Source organism: Lagenorhynchus albirostris, chromosome 9, assembly GCF_949774975.1.
Source record: "Lagenorhynchus albirostris chromosome 9, mLagAlb1.1, whole genome shotgun sequence".
Lineage (NCBI taxonomy): Eukaryota > Metazoa > Chordata > Mammalia > Artiodactyla > Delphinidae > Lagenorhynchus > Lagenorhynchus albirostris.
In genome coordinates this window covers 92,134,538-92,145,279 of record NC_083103.1, presented here as the reverse complement: position 1 = coordinate 92,145,279, position 10,742 = coordinate 92,134,538, and the positions used below count along the sequence as shown (strand labels likewise).

Genomic DNA, 10,742 nt, shown 5'->3' with positions numbered 1-10,742 from the left:
AATAAAAACCTTCCAACAAAGAAAACTCCAGGCCCGAATGGCTTCATCTGTAAATTCTGCCAAACACTGAAAGAAGACATTAGAATGATTCTATTCAAACTCTTCCAAAAAATTGAACAGGAGGGAATACTTACCAGCTCATCCTGAAGTCAACAGTACCATGACAACAAATCCAGACAAAAACATTACAAGAAAACTACAGAATAATATTCCTCATGAACATAGATGCCATGATTATAAACATTTTAAAAAACCAAATCAACAATAGTATATCTTGACCAAATAGGGTTTATCCCATGAATCAATGTTAAAGTTGATTTAACATTTAAAATGAATCAAATTCACCATATTAACAAACTGAAAGAGAATAACCATATAATTATCTCAACAGGTGAAGAAAAAGCGTTGGACAAAATTCAACATCCATTTTTGATTTAAAAAAAACAACTTTTAGCAAACTTACAATTGGAAAGTAACTTCCTCAATCATATGAAGGGAATCTATAAAAACCTCTAGTCAATATCACAATGATGGCTGGCTGAATTTTCCCCCCTAAGATCAAGAACAAGACAAGGATATCCAGACTCACTACTTTTACTCGTTATGTTGGAGTTTCTAGCCAGTGCAATAAGGCAAGAAAAAGAAATAAAAGGCATCCAGACTGGTAAGGAAGAAGTAGAACTGTCTTAACATACATACACATATGATTCACATACAATATGATTGTCTATCTAGAAAATGGGATGCAATCTTTTAAAAACAAGTTACTGAGACTAATACAGGAGTTTAGCAAGATTGCAGATTACAAGGTCAATATACAAAATTCAACTGTATTTCTATATACTAGCAATGAACAATTAGAAATTGAAATATTTTTAAAAGATAATAGCATCAAAATATGAAATAATTAGGTATAAAACTGGAAGAATATATGCAAAGCCTGTCATTTAAAACTACAAAAAAATTGTCAAGAAAAATAAAAGAAGACCTAAGTAAATGAAGAGATATACCTTGTTTATAGGTTCAAAGGCTCAGTATTTTTTAAATGTCAATTGTCCTCAAATAGGTTCAAGAAAATATCTATTTAAAATTCCATAAGTTTTCTTTTTGGTAGATATATACAAGATGACTCTAAAAGTTACACTGAAATGTAAAGGTTGTAGAATAGCTAAAATAAATTTTTAAAAGAAGTGCAAAGTAGAGTTAACACTACCTGTTTTTAGAGTCAATATAAAGGTACAGTAATTAAGATAGTGTGATGTTGGCATCAGATAGACTGACAGATCAATGGAACAGAATGGAGAAGCTAAAAATTACAAACAGACACACACTGATTTTTGACAAAGGGCAAAGGCAGTTCAGTGGAAGAAATATAGTCTTTTTAACAAAAGGATATCTGTGTGCAGAAAAATGAATTCCAATCAATATACCAAAAAAACCTTAAAATAGATTAGATACATTAATGTAAAACTGAAAAATATGACAATTCTAGAATAAAACATAGTAGCAAATCTACTTCTTTGGATATTATACACTATTTTTATTGTTTTGCTACTGGATAATGTTTAGTGGTAATCATATTTCATTACCATCTTCTTCTGTGCTTGTCTCTATATCCCAGGAGCTGGAAACCTGAAACTAAATTTCTCAAACTCTTTAACACTAGATTTTGAAGTGCAGTGTAAGTTCTGCCAATGAATATACTCATATATAACCTGGAGAGTAGGAATGAAGGAATGACCTTTCCTTCTTTGACAGTGGTGATGGCTGATGTATGGGTTGTGGAAAACATGAATTTTTGCAGCAGTTGGACACTGCATTTCACTGCCTTTCTGATTTTGCTCCTCCAATCTTTCCAATGATTTAAACACAACTCCTAATTCCTTATATTTATTTTTTTTCCTGCTTGAAATACTTTGTTTCTTTTTCTGTGCTGAATCATGACCAATATATTCTAAAATATATAAGATGTATGCTTAAGTTATCAAAGCCAAATGTGAATATCTTAATCTTCATAACACATAACCCAAAGATCTTATAACACTTTAACTCCATTAATTCTATATTTTTAAAATTAAGCTTCAAGATTTTATACTTATTCTTTTGTATATTCAATGTTCATGTGGATTACCCACTTATTTACAACCTTCCTTTCTCTTGATTCCTTTCTATATTTCACATTTTCCATCTGGAATCATTTTTTTTCTGCCTGAAATACATCATTTAGAATTTATTTTACTGAGGGTTTGTTGATAAGAACTCTGTTTAGTCTACCTAAAATGTCTTTATTTTGTGCTCATTATTAAAGGATATTTTCACTAAATGTAGAATTATTTATTAGCTATTAATTTTGTCAACGTACTTAAGACATTCTTCCTTTGCCATCTAGTTTCCTTTATTATTGTTGGGAAGTCAGCAATTAACCTCTCATTCATTTGAAAACAACCTGTATTTCTTTAAATATTCTATTAAGGTTTTCTCTTTGTCTATGTTGTTCTATGATGTGTTTACGTGTTTTCTACATTTATAAGGCTTCTTGAATTTATGGATTTACGACACTCATTGGTCCTGAAAATTCTTAGCCACTATCTCTTCAAATATTGTTTCTGCCCTATTTTCTCTCTCCTCTCCTGGTATTCTGATTAAATGTATGTTAGACCTCCTCACTCTATCCTGTGTATCACTTGACTACTCTTCATTTTCTAGCTTTCTGTCTCTTCATGTCATACATATTCTACTTTCTTCTGGCATATCTTCCAATTTACTAATTCCTTCTTCAGCTGTGTTCGATCTGCAATTAAACTCATTTTTGGATTTCTAATTTTAATAGTTGGATTTTTCATTTTCAGAAGCTCTATTTTAAAAAAAATCTGACAATCTTTATAGCTTCCTTCTCATACATATATATTTACACTTCTTTTTATTTCCTCAAACAGAGCATTATGGATGCTATGCTGCACTGCCCACTTTGCTTTGGAATAAGAGATTCCTTTACTCAGCTGATGGGAATGTTGTTGTCTGAGAGCCTCTTTGGATCTTGCCTTGGTGGAAAAGAGGTTCCTTACCTTAGTTGAAAAAAGGGTCTTCCTAGGGGTGAGTCATATCTAAGGATTGGTTGCAATGGGGATTTAACAACCTAAATCTCTCCCTCTAATTCAGGATATCTCTGAAGAGCTATCCTAGCTTCAGAGCTTCCTCTCATGTTGGCTGAGGCCTGTTGAGACTGCATCCCAGTCTGACTTCTTCCTCTGCCCAATCCTGCTTTCTTTTCTTCCCCCACAGGTGTTGATCCCCAATAAGCTTCTAAACTCTAATATCTATCTCAGAGTCTGAGTCCCTGAGACTCCAAGCTGCAACCCAGGGCAAACATAATTGTTTTATAACTTCTCTCTGGTAATTTTGATACTAAATTCCGTGTTGATATATTTCTATTGCTTTGTTTGTTTCTGCTTTTCCATGCGTATTTTGTTCTTTGTGACTTGGTTATCTTTGATTTTATGATACCCATTATATTTAAAATAATTATTTGTAATATTTGAGGCCAAGGATGCAAGTGCTTTCCTTTGGAGAAAAACTTTATTTCTTCTTTCAAGTGCCATAGATATATCAGTATAGGACCACCCTATGCCAAGTTCATGCCCTAAGGCTACTTGGACCATGTAGAAGATGTGAAACAAGACTGCAAAACTGTAGGCAGGCTGGATTCCTTCTGGTTCACATTTATACCAGCTTGTTGTGGAATGTATCACATATTAGACTTCAAACCTTGTACAGATCTTGGATTTTCATTTTTACCCCCCTTTTTTTATAAGGACTTCAAAACAAAAGTTCAAAATTCCCCAAATTGGCCAATGCTCTTAAGGCAAAAACGTCTTTTGTGTTGCCTTTACTGCTCATATTTTCCCTTAATTAATTTTCCCAGTAATTCCTTACTATCTTGTTATCTATTTGATACTTTTAAGAGGATTTGTAGTTTTTTCTCAATGGGTAATTAGAACCAAATAACCTAGCCCACTATTATGGAAAGCTAGGAGCACCAGTCCCACCCACTTCATGCAGATATTTTTGAGGTATGATATATTCAAGAGTGTCAGGAAAGGAATTCAGATAGCCAGAATCTAGCAGTGGCTACTAGTTTGCTTTGTTCTAAAAGACTGTAAGCTTCCTTCTAACCTCAGAAGAAAAGAGTGCCAAGATGGATGAATGATGTCTGCCATGGTCACAGGAGGTGGTTAGCCATAGAAATCCTGGGGCCAGATAATTCTGAAAATTTTTTCCAATTCTATGGACCTCTGAATTTATGAATATGAAGGGCTATTTTTGCCTAAACTTTAGCTAATCCTCTCATTTTATAAACTGCTCAGCCTGAGGTTAAGACTCTCCATGGTCTTGTCCCAACCTATATTGCCAGACTCTCCTGCTACTACACCATATGCACCACAAGCCATAGCTAATCAGACTCTTTGTCTTCCCTGAAACATCTTTCAAGCTTTCCATCTCCAGCAACTTGACTCAGAGTTTCACTGCTTGGAACACTTGCTCCCCATTGTACACACAGAAATTGTGGACATTCTTCTAACTTAGCTCAAATCTCATCTCAACCATAAAGCTCTCTTTGGTCTTCCTACTGGATTGCTCCTTCCTTTGATCTGTCAGAGCTTCTGAAACCTTTCCAGCAAACTTAGCCTTTCTCTCTCTTTTTCCTATATTATCTGGGTCTTTCTTTAATCTCTTGTTCTATATTGTTAGGTGCAAGAGACTCAGGCTGGGACTGCCTTATCTTTGTACCTAACATAGCTTGATACTCAACATGTCTCCTTCCAGGGGAGAAGTCTCTGATGAAGGAGAAAAGTCCTATTCCTCAGTATTATTTGTTCTTCAGATGTGGGCAGTAGGAGCTACTCATATGCTGAGGGATAACTCTAGATCTCCTGAGCTGTGCCCATCTCTCCCCAGAGTCTTGGGACAGCTGTTTCTAGGGCTCATACTGAAGCACAGACAGTAGGACCAGGAGCCACATACATGCTTTGGAGGCCAGGACATGAAGGCAGGAGTAGGGCACGCCTGGGTTGCTGTCACCCACCAGCAACAGAACCGGCCAGGCCAAGCATAGTTGAGTATTTAAAATACATTAAAGGCCTGCTGCCTTTGAAGTTGGAAACTATCTCTATTTAATCAGAGAGAAACAACTTTTCAAAAGACTTTTTCCCCTCTTTTTTACCTTCAGCTTGCTGGCTTCTCCTGTGGTTAGTAGCATGAATAAAACATGCATATCCCAATTAAATCTTGATTTAATTTCACTTCTTTGCAAAGCTGATGAACTCCAGTGCTTTCATAAAGACACTGAGCATTAGCATTCTTTTGTTATGCACAATCCATTCTGAGGAACAAGGGGCTAAAAATAATCAGCTGCCTCTCTCCTGGCCTTGCCAAGCTCTCAGTGAGTTAGGGAGAAAGGAAAACACACACACACACACAGCTCCAGCCAGGCTAATCCTCCCTGCAGAGACCCTCTGGTAACTGCAGAGAAGGAGAGCACATTTGACCATGAGGAACATCTTAGGGTTGGAAGGCAAACACAGTCTGCAAAAAAAGACACCTTCCTAGGAACTCTTGGGCACTTCACCTGGAATAGTCAGTAGCTCACTGTGATTTGAGAGTCCCTCCCTTCCCCTGCTTCCCAGGAGGCACCAACAGCAGAAAGTGCTGGACCAAACTGCACTATCCCAGAAGGCTGACTGAGCTTTTGGTTACCACTTGCTTTTGAGTTTGAAAAATATGAAATTCCCCTGCAAGTTTGTTCTCATCATTTCAAAAAATAAATACATATTGAAGACTGGAAGGAAATGCATGAAGTTATTTCTGGATGATGGGATAATGGACCATTTTTATATTATTCCACATACTTTGCAGTTTTTGAACTCTTTTTAATAAGCAGAACTATATTTTATCATCAGAAAAAGTTATCTTAAAGACACACATGTATTGAGCTCCCCTACTATATTCTGGAAGAGTGATTATCTCAGAAAAAGGTCCCTAAGTTCAAGGAGTTTTTAACCTACATAAGGTAACTAGTAGTAGACAAGGTAACTAATAATAAGAACTAAAGTTTGAGGTCTTGGTTCTAAGCAGTCTAGAGAAATAACTCTCTGTGAAGGTAGCGGTAGATAAAGAAGAACTTCCAGAGGACGTGACACTAGAAAACTCTGGATCTCAGGGTTAAAACGGCCTTGGGAGTCATGTAGACCAACCCTACATTTCATCTTAAATTTCATCTTCATCAGCCCCAGGGAACAAACCCCTGGAGAACATAGTCATTATCTGACCAGAGACTTGATACTGTCCAAGGCAGTATGATCCATGTTTGGGTTTCTCCTACTACCAGGAGGTTCTGTCTCACACTGAGCTTGAACTGGTACCCTGGTGGCTCTGATTTGCCTCCTGAGGTCACACGTACTAGATCTGCCCTTTCTTCTGCAAGACGGTCCTTCTCATCTTTCACATCAGCTTTTACACATTTCTTCTGAATTCTTTCTTTTCTTGACTAAACAGCTATAGTTTCTTCAACCACATCTCAAAGGCATGACTTCCAACTGCCGAGGGCTTCGAAAAATGGGCGAAACTCACACAAAGTGAGAGAAAGGGGAATGAATATTCTTAGCAAGGAAAATGGTACAAGCAAGACACAGATTTTGAAGGAGACCAAGTATGTGGGTTGGTCTAGGAAGAAGCCAGTCGATCTGGGGCTGAGTTTAACTCGGGAGTTGGTAGGAGGTGCAGGTAGAGAGGTAGGGAGGCTGGCCCCCTGGGGAAACCGTGGATTGTAGGCTCCACTCCCCACACACTGAACAATCTCTCTCATTCCAAGAGGAGCCTGCTCTGGGATTCAGGAGATCTCCTTGTAACCAGGTGCTATGGCTTCATGAGAACCCAGGCCACTGTGGACCCAGTAGGGGATGGCCAGAGAGAAGACAGCCATGAAAAGATGCTTGGTGTTTAGTTACTGCAGACAGCTTTTCCCTCCGCTTCTAACTTTCCCTGTGATCTGATCAGCAAATCATAGACAATCCACAGCCAGCTTGTGGAGGAAGACTCCCTGAGCTCTCCATGTCCTTGGGGATATGTCAGTTTAGCCAAACTGGAGGTGGTTAGTAGGGGCAAGCTTCAAAGAGCTTGTCCCTGAGAAACAGGCTGATTTCATGGTTTGTGCAAGGAGGATGCTAGAAAAGAGGAGGGGCCACAAAGAACATGACAGGCCAGGGCAGGCATGGGACAGAGAGCTCAGGGCACAGAGGGGGTCGGAGGACAGGTCTGAGGGTAGTTGCTACCTGTGAATTCTCCCTCATCCTCAAATTCCTCCAGTCTCATGGAGCTGGAGTGAATATCAAAGGATGGATGGATGCAATGAAAATGGTGCAGAGGCTGTACACACTCAGGACATCATGATGATGAAAATGGCAAGCCTGACATCTGTGAGCCCTGCAGCAAGGGTCGTAGGGGAGCAGCCTGACTGGGACCACCCATCTTCCCTTCCCACACTTGGTTCCACCCTATGCGACAAGAGGACTTGCATGCATGTGTGTGAATACTCCAGACTACATGTCTAAGCTCCATTCCTTGCTTTGAGAACCTGGAACCTGGTCTTGAAGAAGGGGTTGTGAGAGCCAGGGGTCATGTCCTGTGGGTGCCAAAGATGTGGACACAGCAGGACAGGAGAAAAGCCAGTGCTGGGCCCCTCTAAGCATGGAGCCCAAAGCCAGGGCCCTGGTAGCATAGGGCTAAAGACAGTACAGATGAAGGTCTGATGAACCTAAAACAGTGAAATAGAAGCAAACCACACAGGCCTGGACTCAAATCCTAGGTTTAACACTGACTTTCTTAGTCATTTAACCTCTTGGAGTTGTAGGTTCCTCCTGGACAAATCTGAGACTTCACACCTGCCTTGCAGAGTGGTTCATTTCTGCCAAATATCAGCCTTCCAATAAACAATGGTTATTGTTGCCTTTAACATAAAGTCAATCGGCAGAGGACAGCAAACTCAGAGCAGTGAGAAGAGAGAGCAGAACCCTTGGGAGAGGGAGTGATCAAGGAGAGTGGGGAGAGGTAGGTGAAGTTTCCCTTGGGGGCTGAAGACACCCTTGGACAGCTTAGGTAGATCCAGATATGTCCAACCCTGGCCACGGGTCCACAGCTCACAGGCCTTCAAAATTGTTTTGTGTTATTTCATCTGAGCAGGCTCCTGCTCCATGTTCAGAAAAAAAAAGTCTGGGCTTCCCTTGTGGCGCAGTGGTTGACAGTCCACCTGCCGATGCAGGGGACACGGGTTCATGCCCTGGTCTGGGAAGATCCCACATGCCGCGGAACGGCTGGGCCCGTGAGCCATGGCCGCTGAGTCTGTGCGTCCGGAGCCTGTGCTCCGCAATGGGAGAGGCCACAACACTGAGAGGCCCGCGTACAGCAAAAAAATAAATAAATAAAAATAAATAAATAAAATTTAAAAAATAAAATGTCTACTGCTTTTTAAAATCTCCAGACTGTCTCCCACCTTCCATTTTGCACAAGTCCAGCCCACGCTGAGACTCTCTCCCATACAGGCTACACAACTGAGCCTCCAAACAGCTCACACCAGTAAACAGGCCCCCAAGACCCAGGAGGCACACACTGTGGGAAATGAACACACGGATAGAGACAGACCTGCTAATACGTTCACAGGTTGGAGGTCCTTCTCCCGAATGCAGACGAGATATTGCTGCAGTAAAAGGTGAAATTGCTCAGCCCTATCTTCCAAGCACGGACCAGGGAGGAATCCCTAAGACCAGGCTGACACAGCTCATAAATCTCTCACATTTCTGTTTGTCCCAACCTGCATCATTTCAAGTACATGTGGGATTGTCACATTTTAAGAAAATAAATTAAATGAAATGGTAGATTCGCCTTTGTGATCCTGATGTGCAGATTACATATTATTACGTTATGTATCTCACACCCTCCAGTGCATTTGCACTAGGGTATGATTATTGGATTTTGATGTATTGCCAACCTCAAACTCAAATAAATATTTTTCTCTACTAAGTGATGCTGGGAAGGAAGGCACTTCTTAAGCATAAAGCCTATTTGTGTGGTTTAGTAAGAAGTGCAAGGAAGCCAAAGTGAGGAAGAATAAATACGCCAGCTCTGGTCTTCCATGGTAAGTCTTGTATATCTAGTTCCTTAAACCCCAGAAAAATAGACAGACACAGAAGAGAGGCCTGGAGCCTGCTCTAATTCTCAGAAGAATTCATGCACTCGTTCAACAGACATTTATTCAACATCTACTATGTGCCAGGCACGGTTCTGGACATCAAGGGTAGGACAGTGAAGAAGGCAGACAAAAATCCCTGCCCTCCAAAAATCTGCATTCTAGAAATGAGAAAATCAACGAGTAAAATATATAGCATTCCTGTGGATAAGAGCCTTAGAGAAAAATTAATTTAGCCAGTGGGCTAGGGAGTATGCTTGGTACCAATTTTAAATGGGTGGTCAGAAATGGCCTTGTGGAAAGAGTAACATTTGACACAAGCCCTGTAGCAAGTGAGGCAGACAACCCTGGAGATATCTGCGAGAGGGAAGTGCGTGAAAGCAGATAGAACAGTAAGTCCAGAGACCCTGAGGCAGCAGCAGGTCTGCAATATTCAGAAGACAGTCAAAGCCTGAAGCAGAGCAAGGTTAAGCAAGGGGCAGTGAAGTAGAAGTGAGGGGTCAGAGAGGTGATGGGGGATGGCGTGGCCAAATTGGTAGGGCCTTATAGGCCACTGTAATAACCTTGGACTATTTTAGGTTTGTTGTACAGTGATGGGTGAAACATATAATGCCCCTGCTTTTTCAGAGACTATATTATGACTGAAAATCCTTAAGTAGCCCAATATGTATAGAGTGAGAAATGTTATAGTTGGGGAGGGGTGCTTGAGAGGAGTGATGGGTAAGTCAGAGAGAGACTCCTTCCAGCCTACTGCTACCCCCTCCACCATGGAAACCTCTCTTCGAAAGTCTCTGGTTATCTGAAGACACCACTCAAGAAGGGGTCTGACCTCCCCTCTTTACTGCCCTTAATGTAGCTTTAACAGTTGGCAAACTTTAGAAACCAAGAGAAAAAGAAATGTTAAAAAGGACATAGAATTTAATATGGTAAAATTTCATCTCTCATGTAGGTCTAAAGAAATGTAACTTTATGTCATTAAAATTATATATGGATACTTACCTGGCAGGGGAGATACCATGATCATGAAGGTGGTTTACCCAGGATGAGGCTCACTCATTGCACTGCGAGTGTGCTGACACCTGCAATTTCCCCAAATGGGGGAAACTCGACTGCATAATTTGTGGTAGTGGGGAACTGTGTGCGCTCTTTCCCCCAGCAATTTGTGTTTAATAATAGAACTGACCAGTTGAGCTGAATGAAAGGCGTAAAAACGTTTGAGGTGGACTTTCTCTCATAGTGCAGTGATTGAGAATCTGCCTGCTAATGCAGGGGACACGGATTTGAGCCCTGGGAAGATCCCACATGCCGCGGAACAACAGGGCCCATGAGCTGTAACTACTGAGCTTGTGTGTCTGGAGCTTGTACTCTCCAATGAGAAATGCCATGACAGTGAGAGGCCCTTGCTCGCCACAACTAGAGAAAGTCCACACACAGAAATGGAGACCCAACACAGCCAAAAATAAATAAATAAATTCAAAAACAATTTTTAAAAAATATATGGAAT

At 40.4% G+C, this 10,742-nt stretch overlaps 1 non-coding gene across 1 annotated transcript; it reads left to right on the top strand.

The window, feature by feature from the left end:
- Positions 1-10,229: 10,229 nt before the first annotated feature.
- LOC132526655 (U1 spliceosomal RNA) lies at positions 10,230-10,393 on the top strand. Its single transcript, XR_009542644.1, has one exon. It is a non-coding gene; the product is annotated as a U1 spliceosomal RNA (small nuclear RNA).
- Positions 10,394-10,742: the final 349 nt, after the last annotated feature.